The sequence below is a fragment of the Pocillopora damicornis genome, chromosome 2, assembly GCF_964200805.1.
Source record: "Pocillopora damicornis chromosome 2, jaPocDami1.2, whole genome shotgun sequence".
In the NCBI taxonomy this organism is placed as follows: Eukaryota; Metazoa; Cnidaria; class Anthozoa; order Scleractinia; family Pocilloporidae; genus Pocillopora; species Pocillopora damicornis.
In genome coordinates, this window is record NC_142671.1 from 27,712,466 (window position 1) to 27,729,442 (window position 16,977).

A 16,977-nucleotide genomic window follows, 5' to 3' on the forward strand; every position below is an offset into this window, starting at 1 on the left:
AAAAAACAATTTTGCTAAAGGTAACAGTAGAATCAAGAGTATGATACCAACTGAGCTGACGTGAACTTTCAAGATCTAAACGAAATAGTCTAAGCTGCTGTTACTTTAAATCAAAAGACCTTGTATCATGACAGACGGATCAAAATCAAACAAAAAAGACAGATGAAATGTTATAGATCTGAAAATCAAACGATAGACATCACGGAGCTGACCAATTATAAATAAAAGGCCGAACTTAATTCATTCAAATAACACGCGACTATGTACTTGATTCCGTTTGATGACTTACGCCCACGGTTACAAAACGTTCGTCTCAAAAGATGACGTTATTTCTTTCGAAACTTCCATTTACCCGGACGATCAGGCCCAATGACGGGTAAATTTTCAAGATATCCTTCCCTTTACCGTATACACGATTAAAGAGACAATTTTTTTTTTCATGATAGAGAGAGTTGATGGATTCTAATTTTGCAGACTTCTATCTACGTCGCTTGATGGTTTTCACCACATATGTCCGGCTACTTTGCTGCCATTCCTGTAAGCAACACCTCATGGGTTGACAAGGAGTCAGCTCAGAATCTATACACCCTTTCTTCCTCTCATTTCATCCCGACACTTACCTGGGTAATTGTAAACCTTGATCTACTTTTGGTCCCTTTAAGCAAATATAAAATTAAAGTTCAACAGTCTTACTTACAGGTTCAGATGAGATACGACGCTGAGATACATTCCGCTGAGAGCTCCTGACGAGAGATTCTTTAATTGGTTGTTGGACAAGTCCCTACAATCAACATTAACAACAAGGTGTAAGCTATTGTACGTAGGATAATTTCTGCATAATTAATAAAAGTGTTTGACCACATCTTGATATGATTTGACTAGTTAGGGCTATTTTTATATAATGGAATATATCTTCATTGACTCTCAAAATTTAACTTGGCTTTAACCGCACTGAAGCTGTTTACTTATGTAAAATTATCCTGGGGCTGAATAATATTGTTTACTTGGTATTTTCTGAAGGTGGTAACATCTGCTCATCTTACTTAAAGTAACAATTTCGAAATCATGACACGAACGATTTTCATTCAATCGGGTGGAGCTGAAATGAAATCTTAAATTTAGGGAAGTATTAAAAAGAATATTAAATTAACTGTGCTTGCTCTCCTTTAACTTCCGAATGGTCCCTCATTCAAACATTTTAAGCTGTAAAACACAACCCTTTATTTCAAAATTATATCCAACTGCACAAAGTAGAGTACAAATAAGGCGCGAATAGAACACAGGTGAACCACAAATATCCCGCGATATTGTACAATTGGTTATTTTGTACAGTAAAAAAACCTGTTTAACCGGTCGGCGGCACGCGCTACGCTTCTCTTTCCGCTTTCCTTTTCCCGCCATGTAAAAATGAGCAGAGACACAGTAAAATTAAGCAATTAGAAGATAAACAACTTATTAGACATTTTGATGTGTGGTATTGCTTACTGGTCGTTTGTTTTGAAATTTAAGGCTGTACAACAATATAGCTCAATTCATTATTGCTTAATTGTCTCCTCAGCAATATTGGTAGTAAATGATTATGTAGTTTGACTTTTCTCTCATAGAAGATGTTTCAGTTTTTTTTTACTGGTCTTGAGACAAATTCATATCGTACAATAAGTCTGTGTAGACAGTCTTAAGAGTCCCTCGCTATCTAATTATCTGGTAAAAATGATATAATTTTTGTTTGCTGAGCTTCATTTCAAAACCTGGATGAAACTCGGTTTTTTTTCAACTGAAACATTTCATATGATTTTCATTCTGAAAGCTTCTGTACGATACCCTTCTGCCTCCCTTTTTTTCAGTTCAAGTTGCCATAGTTTTACTCAAAAGATTTCACTGGCTCCCTATGGATCTAGGCCTCGTGCATGTTTCATACATTTGTAATAATATGCTTGATACTGGTGCTGCATGAAGAGATTTATGCATCTCCAAATCTATTACCGAACGGGCAAATTAAGCACAATAAATGGTAAGGTTAAAGTTTAACCTTCTACCTCTTTTATTTAACACAATGTAACAATAGTTTGAGAAGACAGTAAAAACACGCATGATCGGTCCAAACGGTCGCAACGCAACAGTAATTAGCCGCAGTTGTTAATTAGACGGGCATCTCTATCGTATGGTTTTATTGTAGTACAAAGTTTTCTTTTAGTCATAATGTAGTCTTTGTAATAACTTTTTATTTATGTTCCCTTCTCTTCATAGCTTTAGTTTCTTGTAATATTTTAACTCTTAAACTGTTATGTGCATTTAAAGATGTTACATAATTTGCGCACACTCTAGAAGTAGGCAGAAACACTCGACTACATTGATAAATCTTTCTGGTCACACCTCTCAACAGTTATTGTTATGAACTCTTAGATAAATGCGCATGATAATGTGGATTTCTTCTGATTTTGAAAAAAAAGATAATATGTACAATGCGACGGAAAACTATTTTCGTTACCGTTATCCGTAATATTCTTCAAATGAAACGCCTCGGCTGTATTCTCTGCATGCCTCACAAGTGGACGCGTGATTCTAAATACTCCTGCCGTAGAACGAAAATAAAGATATTCGCACCCCCCGTCCAGATACCTATAGCCTGATTCTCACTGAGTACGAAGTTCTTCGACCCGCTCTCTTCTCTCCCCGTCAACAGTACCCCGCACGAAATCCTGTTCAGGGCGCTTCTACCCTATGTGATTGGATAACTCAATTGTGCTAAAATATATTTATTAAAACAACGTAAATTTTTAGACACGAGATGTTAACGAATCTCGTTTATGCTCATTGCCCTTCCTTGGTTTTTTAAATGAGAAGTTATTTGAAAACGCCACGTTTAGACTATCGGATGTCTACAGCTGAATGGTAAGGCGGAATTTTCAAGCCTCTAACCAACTCTCACCGTTCTTTGATCATCGACTGATCATCGATCCTCGATCATCGAATCCAACCTTATTGGGAACTTTTACTTTTGAGTTCAGTATTCCATTTCTTACGGCTTAGACTTGTGGTGGTGACTATTTTTACCTTGTTCTTCATGAAAGTTCCTCTCATATAATTTATCAATCTGACTGCTCTTTCCCAGTCGAGAAACCTTGAAACGCCATTAATGCGGCTAAACTTCTTCTTGACTGAAGTCGTGCGCACAATAGCCTAGTTCTCATATCTGATTCTCGAAAATTTCTCCTCCTAAATGTAGAATTTTCTCCCTTATAGGAAGCAGGCCCTCTGAGACAATTAGATTTGATTAGTTCCTCGTCATTTCTTCGGCACCTCCCTGGGGCGTGATCGGCTGGATTATTCTGATTATTATACTGATTAAGCGATCAAACAACGTGACGTCATTACCTTGTTTCTCGTCCCCAGTCTCCTGAGTTTTTTATTTAGAAATTGAGCAAGTTTTGCATGAAGAAAAGCGGTCAGAGAAAAAAATTATCATTTTGTAACTGTCTCACAGCTTATCATACATATTGAACTGCCAAAATCCGGGGAAAAAATTTTCGTGTCATATACACTTTAACCTCCGAGGTGTCCTTCATTCAAATATTTTAAGCTGTAGAACACAACCCTTTATTTCAAAATTATATCTAACTGCACGAAGTAGAGTACAAAAAAAGGCACCTATGGAACACAAGTGAATCACAAATATCCTACGATATTGTACAGTTGGTAATTTTGTACAGTAATAAAACCTGTTTAACCGGACGGCGGCACGCGCTACACTTATCTTTCCGCGTTGCTTTTCCCGCCTTATAAAAAATTAGCAGAGACACTCGGCAGAAAAAAAAGCAGTTGGATACTGAACAACTTATAAGACATTTTGGTGTGTAGTATTGCTTAATGGTCGTTTCTTTTAAAATCTAGGGCTGTACAACAATATAGCTCAATTGAATATAGCTTAGTTCTGGTTCATCGATTTGAAGTGTCTCCTAAGAAATATTGGTTGTAACGGTAACGTAGTAAATGATTATGTAGTTTGACTTTTCTCTCATAGGAGATGTTCCAGTTTTTTTTACTTGTCTTGACACAAACTCATATTATAAAATTGGTCTGCGTAGATAGTCTTGATAGTCCATCGCGGTCTGACTATCTGGTCAAAAAGATATAATTTTGTTTACTGAGCTTCATTTCAAAACTTAAATAAAACTCGGGTAGTTATAGACTAAAAAAATATTTATTGGCTTATCCTTTATGATAGTAAAGTTCAGATGTAACACGCGCTGGTTGAAAGAAGGATGTTACTAAAAGCAGAAATGGAGAATGGGAAATGTGGAACGGAAAAATGAAAAGGGAAATTGAAAATTGGAAATTCATTTTTCATTTTTTTTTTGTTTGTTTTAGATTTGCTGTTTATAATGAGGAACAGATGGTTTTCCTCGATATCCACGCTCTTTTCCAAAAACGTTCAGTGGCAAAATTCAAGGAACCGAATTAATTGATGATAAGGAAACAAAAATAAAGTGGTCCACCGCGGCTACCTCATCATGGCGATCTTCAGTCATCGCATTAAACAGCGGCAAGCCTCAAAAATCCATCGTCTACCCTTCGAGTGAACAACTAAGAGCTTCTCTGATATCCTTTCCAATGCGTCGAGTGAAAGGCTACATCAGTTACAGCAGCCAAGTTTTAAATCCTTAGTATTTAAGATTTCCACCGATCAATTCAACAAGGATAGAGGATGGGCGACAGTCGATCGACAAACGATCGAGACTTTTCGTGAGAGAATCTTGATGATCACGTTGATCATCCTAGATGCCAAATGCTCTAAGAGCTGACTCCTCACGTGGACTCTATTTCTTCGTAAAGCATCTTAATGTAGTTCCATCTCATATGATTTTCAGTCTGAAGCTTCTGTACAATACCCTTCTGCCTCCCTTTTTTTCAGTTTCAGTTGCCATGGTTTTACTCAAAAATATTCCACCGGCTCCCAATGGATTTAGGCCACGCGCATGTTTTATACATTTGTAATAATGTGTTTGATACTGGTGCTGCATTAAAAGATTTATGCATCTCCCATCTATTACTGAACGGGCAAATTAAACACAATAAACGATAAGGTAAAAGTTTAACCTTCTACCTCATTTATTTCACACAATGTAACAATAGTTTTGAGAAGAAAGTAAAAACACGCATGATCGGTCCAAAAGTCAATCACAATGTCGCAACGCAACTGTAACTAGCCGCAGTTGTTAATTAGACGGGCATTTCTATCATACGGTTTTATTTTAGTACAAAGTTTTCTTTTAGTCCCAATGTAGTCTTGGTAGTAACTTTTTATTTATGTTCCCTTCTCTTTATATCTTTAGTTGCTCGTAATATTTTAACTCTTAATTTGTTATGTGCATTTGAAGATGTTACAGAATTTGCGCATCACTCCAGAAGTAGGCAGAAACACTTGACTACGTCTCTTGTTTCCTCCCACACTTCTTTCGTGCTCTAGCCACTTACTGCGTGCTTTAATTTACAACAGAACAGAGCACATTCTTGACTTCTTTCTTTGATAAATCTTTCTGGTCAAGCCTCTGAACAGTAATTGTTATGAACTCTTAGATGCATGCGCATGATAATGTGGATTTCCTCTGATTTTGAAAAAAAGGGGTAAAATGTGTGCAATGAGACGGAAAAGTATTTCGTTACCGTTATCCCTAATATAACCTTTGTGAAACAAGAAATGTAGTGGGATCCTAGAGGCAGTAACGGTCACGTAGAGAGAGATGACTCTAAGTGGATGTTGGCTCCTCGCATAACTTCTGTTATGTTTTTTGGTTTTTCATTTTTCTTTTTGCTTTTAAGTAGTTTGATTTACAGAAGAAGACTCTTACTCACAGCGTTATTTTTGCACGGTCAGAAGCGTGAATTCCATCAAATACTCTTGGTGGAAGATCCTGTAACTTGTTGTTGGACAGGTCCCTATAATCAACAAGTCAAAACAACAAATCGTATTCTTAGAGACGTAGTGGAAATTGTTGCTTTTTTAGATACACATATGTTTCTATATCTTGAAAGTGCTTATTGTCTTCTTAGATTCAAATCAGTGAATGCGTTTAATTACATGGCAGAGTTTATTTTGTATTGAATTAATGAGCAAACACTGTGAAGTTTTTCTAAGTTTTGGACCGATAGACTTTTACAACGATAGTGGATGGGCGACACTCACTCAAATCCTGAGACACATGCTCAGAACTTTGAATCTTGATGATCACGTTGATAAATGTTTTAGGAGCTGACTCCTCACTTGGACCCTGTTTGTTTGTAAAGCGTCTTTGTTGTAGTTCCATCCCATATGATCATTAGTCTGTTAGCGTCTGTACAACATCTCTCTACCTCCCTTATGAATGTTTTAGGAGCTGACTCCTCACTTGGACTCTGTTTGTTTGTAAAGCGTCTTTGTTGTAGTTCCATCCCATATGATCATTAGTCTGTTAGCGTCTGTACAACATCTTTCTACCTCCCTTATGAATGTTTTAGGAGCTGACTCCTCACTTGGACTCTGTTTGTTTGTAAAGCGTCTTTGTTGTAGTTCCATCCCATATGATCATTAGTCTGTTAGCGTCTGTACAACATCTCTCTACCTCCCTTATGAATGTTTTAGGAGCTGACTCCTCACTTGGACTCTGTTTGTAAAGCGTCTTTTTGTAGTTCCGTCCCATATGATCATTAGTCTGTTAGCGTCTGTACAACATCTCTCTACCTTCCTTATAAATGTTTTAGGAGCTGACTCCTCACTTGGACCCTGTTTGTTTGTAAAGCGTCTTTTTGTAGTTCCGTCCCATATGATCATTAGTCTGTTAGCGTCTGTACAATATCTTTCTACCTCCCTTATGAATGTTTTAGGAGCTGACTCCTCACTTGGACCCTGTTTGTTTGTAAAGCGTCTTTGTTGTAGTTCCATCCCATATGATCATTAGTCTGTTAGCGTCTGTACAACATCTCTCTACCTTCCTTATGAATGTTTTAGGAGCTGACTCCTCACTTGGACTCTGTTTGTTTGTAAAGCGTCTTTTTGTTGTTCCGTCCCATATGATCATTAGTCTGTTAGCGTCTGTACAACATCTCTCTACCTCCCTTATAAATGTTTTAGGAGCTGACTCCTCACTTGGACCCTGTTTGTTTGTAAAGCGTCTTTTTGTAGTTCCATCCCATATGATCATTAGTCTGTTAGCGTCTGTACAACATCTCTCTACCTTCCTTATAAATGTTTTAGGAGCTGACTCCTCACTTAGACCCTATTTGTTTGTAAAGCGTCTTTGTTGTAGTTCCGTCCCATATGATCATTAGTCTGTAAGTGTCTGTACAACATCTCTCTACCTTCCTTATGAATGTTTTAGGAGCTGACTCCTCACTTGGACTCTGTTTGTAAAGCGTCTTTTTGTAGTTCCGTCCCATATGATCATTAGTCTGTTAGCGTCTGTACAACATCTCTCTACCTTCCTTATAAATGTTTTAGGAGCTGACTCCTCACTTGGACCCTGTTTGTTTGTAAAGCGTCTTTTTGTAGTTCCATCCCATATGATCATTAGTCTGTTAGCGTCTGTACAACATCTCTCTACCTCCCTTATGAATGTTTTAGGAGCTGACTCCTCACTTGGACTCTGTTTGTTTGTAAAGCGTCTTTTTGTAGTTCCATCCCATATGATCATTAGTCTGTTAGCGTCTGTACAACATCTCTCTACCTCCCTTATGAATGTTTTAGGAGCTGACTCCTCACTTGGACTCTGTTTGTTTGTAAAGCGTCTTTTGTAGTTCCATCCCATATGATCATTAGTCTGTTAGCGTCTGTACAACATCTCTCTACCTCCCTTATGAATGTTTTAGGAGCTGACTCCTCACTTGGACCCTGTTTGTTTGTAAAGCGTCTTTTTGTAGTTCCATCCCATATGATCATTAGTCTGTTAGCGTCTGTACATCATCTCTCCACCTCCCTTATTTTAAGTTTATGTTGCCATAATTTTACTCAATATTTCACTGGTTCCCAATAGATCGCATGCAACGTGACTGTTTTTTACCGGGGCCAGCTAAAGGCTGGAACCGGTAATAAAACTGTCTGTTCCTTTGGTTTTTTCAATTTCTCGTTTCCAGGGCCCCGCTTTCTACTATACAATTCCTTGAGTCTGCGAACAGAAGCTGGCAATCGTTTCTCAGTATTTTGGTGTTCGGCGGTTTCCACGTGGCCTTTGTCACACTCTGATTCTCCGCTACTTTTGCTTGCTTTTTCTCGATCTAGAACGATTTTGTCGCTGCGCTTTCCTTCTTCGTGTATTGAATATTAACAAATCTCCTTTTGTTTCGTTTAACACTACGAAATTTACAAAAACAAGGTTGTGTATGTATCCTTAAAGTGTCTCCTGTATTCCGAAAACTAGTCACCAGTCTTCTAAAACAGAAAATGAAGTGTAAACAATACAATTTCCATGGCAACCGATTAACCGCTTTCAAAAACTTTGAAAATCCACCAAAATTGCCCGTAAATACGGAAAAAAAACAAAGTGATATTGATTATACTACATCTAAAGTTTTTAAAAACGCGGGCACCGTGTGCTATTGGAACAAGTCTTCCGGAATTACAATTTTTTTTCTCAAAAGAATATTTGTGATAAAATAGACTTTCATATCGCGCGACAAACTTAGTGATGTAAACAACCCTTATGCATGCTAGTCTAAACGTGGGTTACCAAGGCAAAAGTGGCCCCGGTAAAATTCACGAAGTGATTCTCGTTCTTTTCATTTTTCTTTTTTTCTTTTTATAACGTACTTGACACTGGTGTCGCGTGAAAAGCTTTTATGCATCTCCCATATATTACGGGCGATTTTACGACCAAATTATACAAGAAAAACGGTTAAGCAAAAATAAAGCCTTCGACTTAGTTTATTTAACAAAACGCAGCATTAGTTTGAGAAGACAATAAAAACATGCGTGATCGGTCCAAAGGTCAATCACAATGTCGTAACGCAATAGTGACTAACGCGGAAGTGTCACGCAAGAGTGTCATAAATCAGCTCTAAGCAAAACAACATCTTTGCTCATAGCGCTGGTTTTTAGCTGATTTGCAGCCATTGGCAAAAGGCCTCTCATTCTTCGAATGAAACGCCTCGGCTGTATTCTCTGCATGCCTCACAAGTAGACGCGTGATTCTAAATACTCCTACCGTATAACGAAAATAAAGATATTCGGGCCCCCCGTGCAGATACAAATAGCCTGATTCTCACTGAGTGCGAAGTTGTTCACCCCGCTCTCTTCTCCCCCCGTCAACAGTACCCCGCACGAAATCGTGTTCAGGGCGCTTCTACAGGGAGCCTCTCACCAACTCTAACCGTTCTTTGATCATCGACTGATCATCGATCCTTGATCATCGAATCCAACCTTATTAGGAACTTTTACTTTTGATTTTTAATTGGTATTCCATTCCTTACGGCTTAGACTTAATTCTTTAATGTTGTCTGTTGTTATTCTTTTAAGATAAGCTTTTCAGTTTCTCGTAGTTCAGCTACTGTGGTGATGACTATTTTTACCTTGTTCTTCATGAAAGTTCCTCTCATATAATTTATCAATCTGACTGCTCTTTCCCAGTCGGGGAACCTTAACACACCGTTGATGCGGCTAAACTTTTTCTTGACTGAAGTCGTGCGCACAATAGCCTTAACTTGAAGTTCTCATGCCTGATTATCGAAAATGTCTCCTCCTAAATGTAGAATTTTCTCCCCTATAGGAAGCAGGCCCTCTAAGACAATTAGATTTGATTAGTCCCTCGTCATTTCCTCGGCATCTCCCTGGGGCGTGATCGGCTGGATTATTCTTGGTCTTGATGTATCGAGAATATGAAAGTTATTTCTAAAACTTTTGAGCTTGAATGAAGAGCAGTGTGAGGCTGGAGAGGAAATGCTCGCTGAAGCACAGATTAAGACTACGAAATTAAATTGTTTTTCTTAACTCTGGAGACACCTGAACCAGAGAATCGAGAAAAGTCTAGTAATTCCAGTGGCAAAGAAGCATGTGTGAACGCTCACCGAAGGCTGCGAAATCAATCTTTTCTTTTTATAACTTTGGAGACAGCTGAACCAGAGAATCGAGAAACGGCTTCTAATCACAGTGGTAAAGGAGCATGTGTGTATGCAACATATGGAGACAGATCAGTTTGGGCAGTGGCGTGTAGTCGTGATTGTATCACCGGCTCGATTTGCCTCCGTTTTCTATTTGCTCTGCGCTGTTGTTTAAATCACTCCCTATTTTATCCGGATAATTTCGTTTCCTGTGTATGTCGTGTCCTAAACATTGATGAAGGCACGGAGATGTCGGATAGAGTAGATATGCATCATGTAAGCTATCAGTCAGCGTTGAGTTCGACCCATCATCTGGAAATTTCATCTTCTACAAGAAGGCATGGTGACTTTATTCGTCAGAGATCTTACACACCATACTCCGCTATTAACCTCACTCGCCTTCGCTCAGCAGCTAGTGGTGACACTAGTTGCTGGTCCACTTATTACGACTTTAACAACAAATAGTTGTACTTTGAAACGTAGACGACGGAACCATCACAACCATTCCAATCTTGCTCAGATTAATTGAGTATCCGATCTTCATCAGACAACAACGGCCATACTAATCTGACTGTGTGCACGCTGAATGCTCGCTCTATTGCCAACAAATCTGCGTTATTTGCTGATTACATCTATCAATGTAATGCTGACTTATTTGTAAAAAATGAAATCTTGTTATCGGATAACGACCCTGTAATTTGTAATGCGATAGCTTCTCCTGGCTTCAAGGTATTTAGTTTTCCCAAAAGTACTCGTGAAGGTGGGGATACGCTTCTTCTGTTTATTTATTTATTTTTTCAACAGCTTTATTGGGTATGACTCATATAATTCTAGTACAATAATACAACACACGATAAAAATCGAAAGTATAAGATACACCAAGAATAATTATTGAGAGAGGAAAGCAGACATAAAAAGTCGTGGACCCAATAGGCCTGGTGCGAACAACACCCCATGACCCTTACGAGGCGACGCCCGTAAGATAAAAAGAGGAAACAAAATCATGAACATTGAGATCGGTAGCACCATTCAGACATTTGAGCAAGAAAACGAGATTAAAAAAATTATAACAAGCTGCTCTTTGGTCGGTTTTTTTCGCAAACTCTAATTTCGTTCAGAGCGTCTTTTGAATGTTCCGAATGGTCTCCATCAAATCTTCGAAAATTCATGCCTTACACTGGCTATAATATATCGTCGACCGTACACTTAGAACCAATCCTGTGACTATTATCAGTTTTATTGAGGAACTTTCAGACTTCTTGATACCCATTATTTTATCTCGTGATCCTCTTTTCTTAACTGGTGATTTCGACATGAGCTTTGATGACCACAATCACACGGCGGCTTGTCATTTCTTCGATTTATTGGAGTTGATATCATTAAATCGACGCGTGTCGGAATCAACACATGAACTGGGCCATGGACATGATAATTAAGCGGAACTCAGATAACTTTATCGGTGGTCAACGTATGCTAGACATCCTATTTTCGGTTAATCTGACACTGCTCTTCAAACTGAAAACAGCTTGACCACTCTTAAAATTAACCTTCATTCATTTAGGAAGTTGCGATCATTTAATATGGACGCATTTCTTGCTATGAAAAGTATCGAACACTGCGTAAGGGACACCTGTTCATGGATGTTGAACGATAATATTAAACTGAACAACACTTGCCATGTAACATCGCTTATTATTACTACCGATAAGAAACAGAATGGAGCTTGAAATGGTTCCAACTACTTTTAGGATTCGTTAAATTAGAAAGTTTTGGGCTCCTTCTTACCTAATTATGATCTCAGAATTTCCCTTTACATCATACCGGTTTTCAGTCCGAACCTAGCCCATAGGTGAACAATTTTTATTGTTCTGTTTAAATTCTTGAATGCACTTCCTCTGAACATAGGGGGTGCAAATACAATCGAAATCGTACAATGGGCATTTTTCATAGCTTTAGTTGATTGTAATATTTTAACTCTTAAATTGTGATGCGCATTTGCAAATGTGATGGAATTTGCGCATCTAGATTCATCATCATTATTATTATTATCATTATTATTATTATTAATCTTAAATGGAGTGGTGAACGGACGTGCCTCGGCTTGCTCCACTATTTTTAAATACCATTTTATTATTTTTATCTCTTTTAACCGTTTAACCCTCAATACGTATCCATTAGAACATTTATTAGACAATTGCAACTCGTCGGTACAAATTTGGATGGAAAGTTAAACAAGCAAACGAAACCAAAAACCGTATAAACAACATCGATGATAGTGAGTTGGTTGTAAAGAGGAACATTGCAAGATATGTCGAGGAAACAGGACAAAGTGAAATGGACAGAGCGTATGAATAGTGATCTTCTGGAATGCAAGAGAAAAGCCAAGGATCCGATATCGTCTGTAGACCCTCCACGAAACGCTACCGGGAGGAAGAAGGGTTATATCGAAGTAATGGTGGATTTATAAGAAGAAAAGGGTTACGGATACTTGGGGCTAAAAAGCCAGAATTTACGGGATCAAGCCTCGAGATTGGATAAAATAGAGCAAGAGCAGAACTATATACGAAATACTAGCACTTTATTCGAGAGTGGGAACAGGTTAGAAATTGAGTCGGATGATAAAGAAGAGAAGGCGCCCGAGGAAAATAATATTCAAGCTGACTTGCGAAACATTCAAAACAATAGCCCACAGCAGCAGTTTGAAAATGCTAATTCAGTTATCTCGGATTTTCATCAGCCAGTAACAACCGAGAGTGGTCGAGTACCTTCTCCCACGGGATTTCCTAGTACAATAGTCACAGATCAAAACAAAATCAAACCAAATCTGCCCGATTATGAGTTCTTTCCTTCCTAAATAAAGAACAAAACATGGAGTAATATTAGCCACACGAGCTAATGTATTATTGTCAATGGTGTTTACGACGAAATCCTCCACTACAGTAGAAATATATTCAATGTACCATCTGGCCGTGCAGGGAAGAGTTTCATCGAAGAATTAACTTTCTGGATTAAGCAGTTCAATGCAGATTCTAATTTGAACTCAGTTGCCTTGAAAGCATTCTTGGTGCTCCCAACTTTGATCCTGCAAAAACCGTCTGCTACTTCTAAAAGCAAGGAGCACATCGCAGCAATAGAGCGTCGATTAACTCTCTGGAAACAAGGGATCTTGATTTGTTGCTTAAAGAAGTGAGGTTTTTACAGGGGAAATTTGTGAACTCTAAGAAAGCTAGGACGGTCGAGGACGTATCCAAAGTTTTTTCAAAACTGGTTCTGTAAGGAAAATTAGCAGCTGCAATGAAACTCCTAGATAACAAGAGCTCGCCTGGCCTGCTCGACCTATCACCCAGAGGCGGCTGATATTGCAGAGGAGAGTTTGTTGCACGGTCCAGTTGATTATATTCCACCAAACGTGTATGATTATAGACGAAGAAATGATTTACAACTCAGCAAGCAAAACCAAGGGCTCAGCATGGCCATCAGGAATGGACTCGGAGCTTTATAGGAGAATCCTGTGCTCTAAGAACTTTAAGACTAAGGGAAAAATCCTAAGAGAAAAGATAGCTGTGTTGACCACAGGCGGCCCAAGCTCAAGCTGTGATATGATAATCTTGCGCAATAACAGTCATGGCGGAATTATTAGAGTTTGTATGGGAATATTTACGACCGCTCTAAGGAATAAAAAAATACGTCAAATTCTCAAAAAATGTACCTCACCTTACTTCCACAGCGTATTGCTTGTTATCTGACCGCTTACTTTGGTGAAAAGAACACATTTTAGCGAGTTGTCCATTTCGAGGTTTTCAACGTACATAAGAAAAGCCCAAGGCTGAACACTCCATTTCCGAACGCCCGATCTGAGAAGCGAAAAATTCCAGCGCAAAATGACCGGGCAGCCACAAATCCAACGCAGAATCCAAGCACACATACTGTAGTTTCATTTCAATTCCCTAAAAACTCAATATTCTCCGTGCAACCGACGCTAAGCTGCAGTATGCTTCAAAAATTTCCAGTTCAGAGGTTTCTAACAGCCCACGTCCACATCAACCTTGACACACGACCGTTGAAAACCAGCTAGGTAACCCTGCCTCTCTTTTAAACTGAGTCTCGCCGGGGACCCCACGGTAACTTGGCATGAAGAAATTCGCCCGCTCGACAAGAACCCTGGAATTAGACCAATCGGCGTTGGAGAGGTCGTGAGGCGAATAATAGGAAAAATGGTCAGCGGTTTTTTAAAGGAGGAAATAAAAGAAGCGGCAGGTCCCCTAAAAGTTTGTGCTGGTCATAATGTAGGAGTGGAGGCTGCGATACATACAATGAGCCAAGTGTTTGAAGAAGAAGTAACCGATGGGATTCTGTTGATCGATGCAAGTAACGCCTTTAAGCAAATGAACAGGTCAGCGGCTTCACGCAGTATCCAGATCACATGCAAAGAAATGGCGCACTATGTAATAAACACCTATAGAAGCCCATCTAGACCGTTTATCTGCGGTGGAGGTGAAACACTTTCACAAGAAGGCACTACGCAAGGGGATCCCCTAGCGATGCCATGGTACTGAGTCAATACATCTATAATGATTCAGAATCTGAGGGCGCACTGCCTGATGGTTAAACAGGTGTGGCTTGCAGACGACTCTGCTGGAGGAGGGAGAATCGCGCAGTTGTAAGACTGATACAAGCAATTGATTAAAGAGGGAGAAAAGTTTGGATATCTCGTGAACGGGTCAAAGAGCTAGCTGATTGTTAAGTCTGAGGCACTTGCAGATGAAGCAAAGAGGGTGTTTGGAGATGAAATCAATAAACAACTGAAGGTCAGCGCCGTCAAGGAGCAGCCATTGCGTCGCAAGAATACAAAGATCAATATTGTGAGGAGAAAATTCGTATATGGAAAGAGGAAATCGAACATACATTGTCTTCACAAAAGGGTGCAAGTTAAAGTTCACCTACTTCATGCGCACTATAGATTCGTTCGAGGATTATGTCGATCCAATCCAGGAGGCGATTGACGACCTACTTCTTCCAACTTTGTTCGGTCAATCAGAGCCTCTCCCTAACGAGGTGCGTCTACTTGTCACCTTAACAACGGCTCAAGGGGGTCTGGGCATGCCAGATTTGAGAGCTGAGGCGCCACAACAGTTAGTCGCCTCGAAGTCAATAGCTACTGCGCGCGTAGATTCTATCAAATCGCAGAGTACATTTATGGCGCCAGGCGAAAGCTCTACGGAGGAGCTTAAGAGACATCATCAGTCACTTAAGAGGGCGCGTGACGAAAGAAAATGGAAAGCATTAACTCAACTCTTTCCCCAGATCTGCTGCGACTAGTTAATCAATCGAGAGACAAGGGCGCAAGTTCTTGGTTAAATGCGATGCCTCTCGCAGATCAGGGCTTTGCCCTTAATAAGCAGGAGTTCAGAGACTCGCTACGCTTACGGTATAATATGCCTCTAGTCGATTTACCAAGTCTATGTGTGTGTGGGGATAAATTTACTGTAGGCCACACCCTCTCATGTAAAAAGGGGGGCTTTGTACCGCAGAGACATGATGGTGACCGTGATTTCTTAACGGCATTTATCAACAAGATCTGCAACAATGTGAAAATTGAACTACGCCTTCCATCTCTCGACAACGAACGGCTTAATTTGAGAAGTGCCGTCACAAGCTCTGAGGCAAGATTAGACATCAAGGCGGGAAGTTTCTGGTTAAGAGGAGTTACGGCATTTTTTGATGTAAGAGTTAAGCACGTTAACTCCAAGTGTTACTAGAACAAGACAGCATCTGAAGTATTCAAGGAGCAAGAAGACGAGAAGAAGCGCAAGTACCAGCAGCGGGTGCTAGATGTAGAGATGGGTTCATTCACACCTTTAGTGTTTGGAACCAATGGCGGAATGGGAAATGAGTGTCAGCGTTTCCTGAAGCATCTTGCAGATAAGATAGCTCAGAAGGACACCGAGCCGTATAACACCGTTATCGCATGGCTCAGGACACAAATCTCTTTCGAACATCTAAGATCGGCACACGCATGCGTGAGAGGATCACGAACACCTTTTCACAGCAAGATAGAACACTCCTTAGACTGCAAAATAAACGTCGCCACTGCGGGAATCTAAAGTTTTTTTTCTTTGTTTTGGAGTGGGACAATTTTCAAACTAAATGCTTTTGTCTTATACATAATTTTGAATTTTTATGAAATTTCGTATGTTCATTTTATCAATTGTATCTTGAAAATAATCTCTAATTGTGAATAAAGTTATACTGTTATTATCATTATCATCATTATTATTATTATCATTTTTATTATCTTTATCATTATTATTATTTTTATCATTAGATATTCCAAGAGTAAGTGTTGCCTTGCTCAAAGGAGGAGCAATACTTCGAGATACAATCGCTTTCTGCCATCTTCGAATCGAGTGGTGGTACAAGGCAAAGACGATTATTGACTTTTTTCTTGATATGATGTCAAATCCGCTGGACTGAATAAATTGTGTTACACATGCTACCGATCGCCCTAGAGTGTCTTTCCAATTCGGGAAGGAACGTCAGTTTTGGGTAGAAAAACTCAGATATCATTTAATCTTTTGCGACGGTACCATAGCTCAAATAATCCACGCAACTGAAGAAGTTTCTTGTCCTTATAATCAAGCCGTGGTTTCACAGAACAGGAAAGGGGTTTAAAGGGCCAGAGCAGGAGAAACTTCGACGCCGTAAACAATGCACAAAGAAGAAAACATTTTCGCTCTCTATTTCTGTTAAGAGAACCAAGCCAAAATAAAAGATGGAGAAATATTCAAAAGATACCCTTCAAACATGCTGATGAACGAGCTAGAGTTGAGCTATCGATGAAACAGTGGCTGACACTGTAAAAAGATGGTTTCGTACTTCGTCTCAAAATCTATGTATTACAACAGCTGATTT

At 39.3% G+C, this 16,977-nt stretch overlaps 2 pseudogenes across 1 annotated transcript; both read left to right on the plus strand.

The window, feature by feature from the left end:
* The first annotated feature begins 12,373 nt into the window (after positions 1 to 12,373).
* LOC149050612 (uncharacterized) lies at positions 12,374 to 14,144 on the plus strand (annotated as a pseudogene).
* LOC149050613 (uncharacterized) lies at positions 13,834 to 16,634 on the plus strand (annotated as a pseudogene). Its single transcript, XR_016183303.1, has one exon. The product of XR_016183303.1 is annotated as an uncharacterized LOC149050613 (transcript).
* Positions 16,635 to 16,977: the final 343 nt, after the last annotated feature.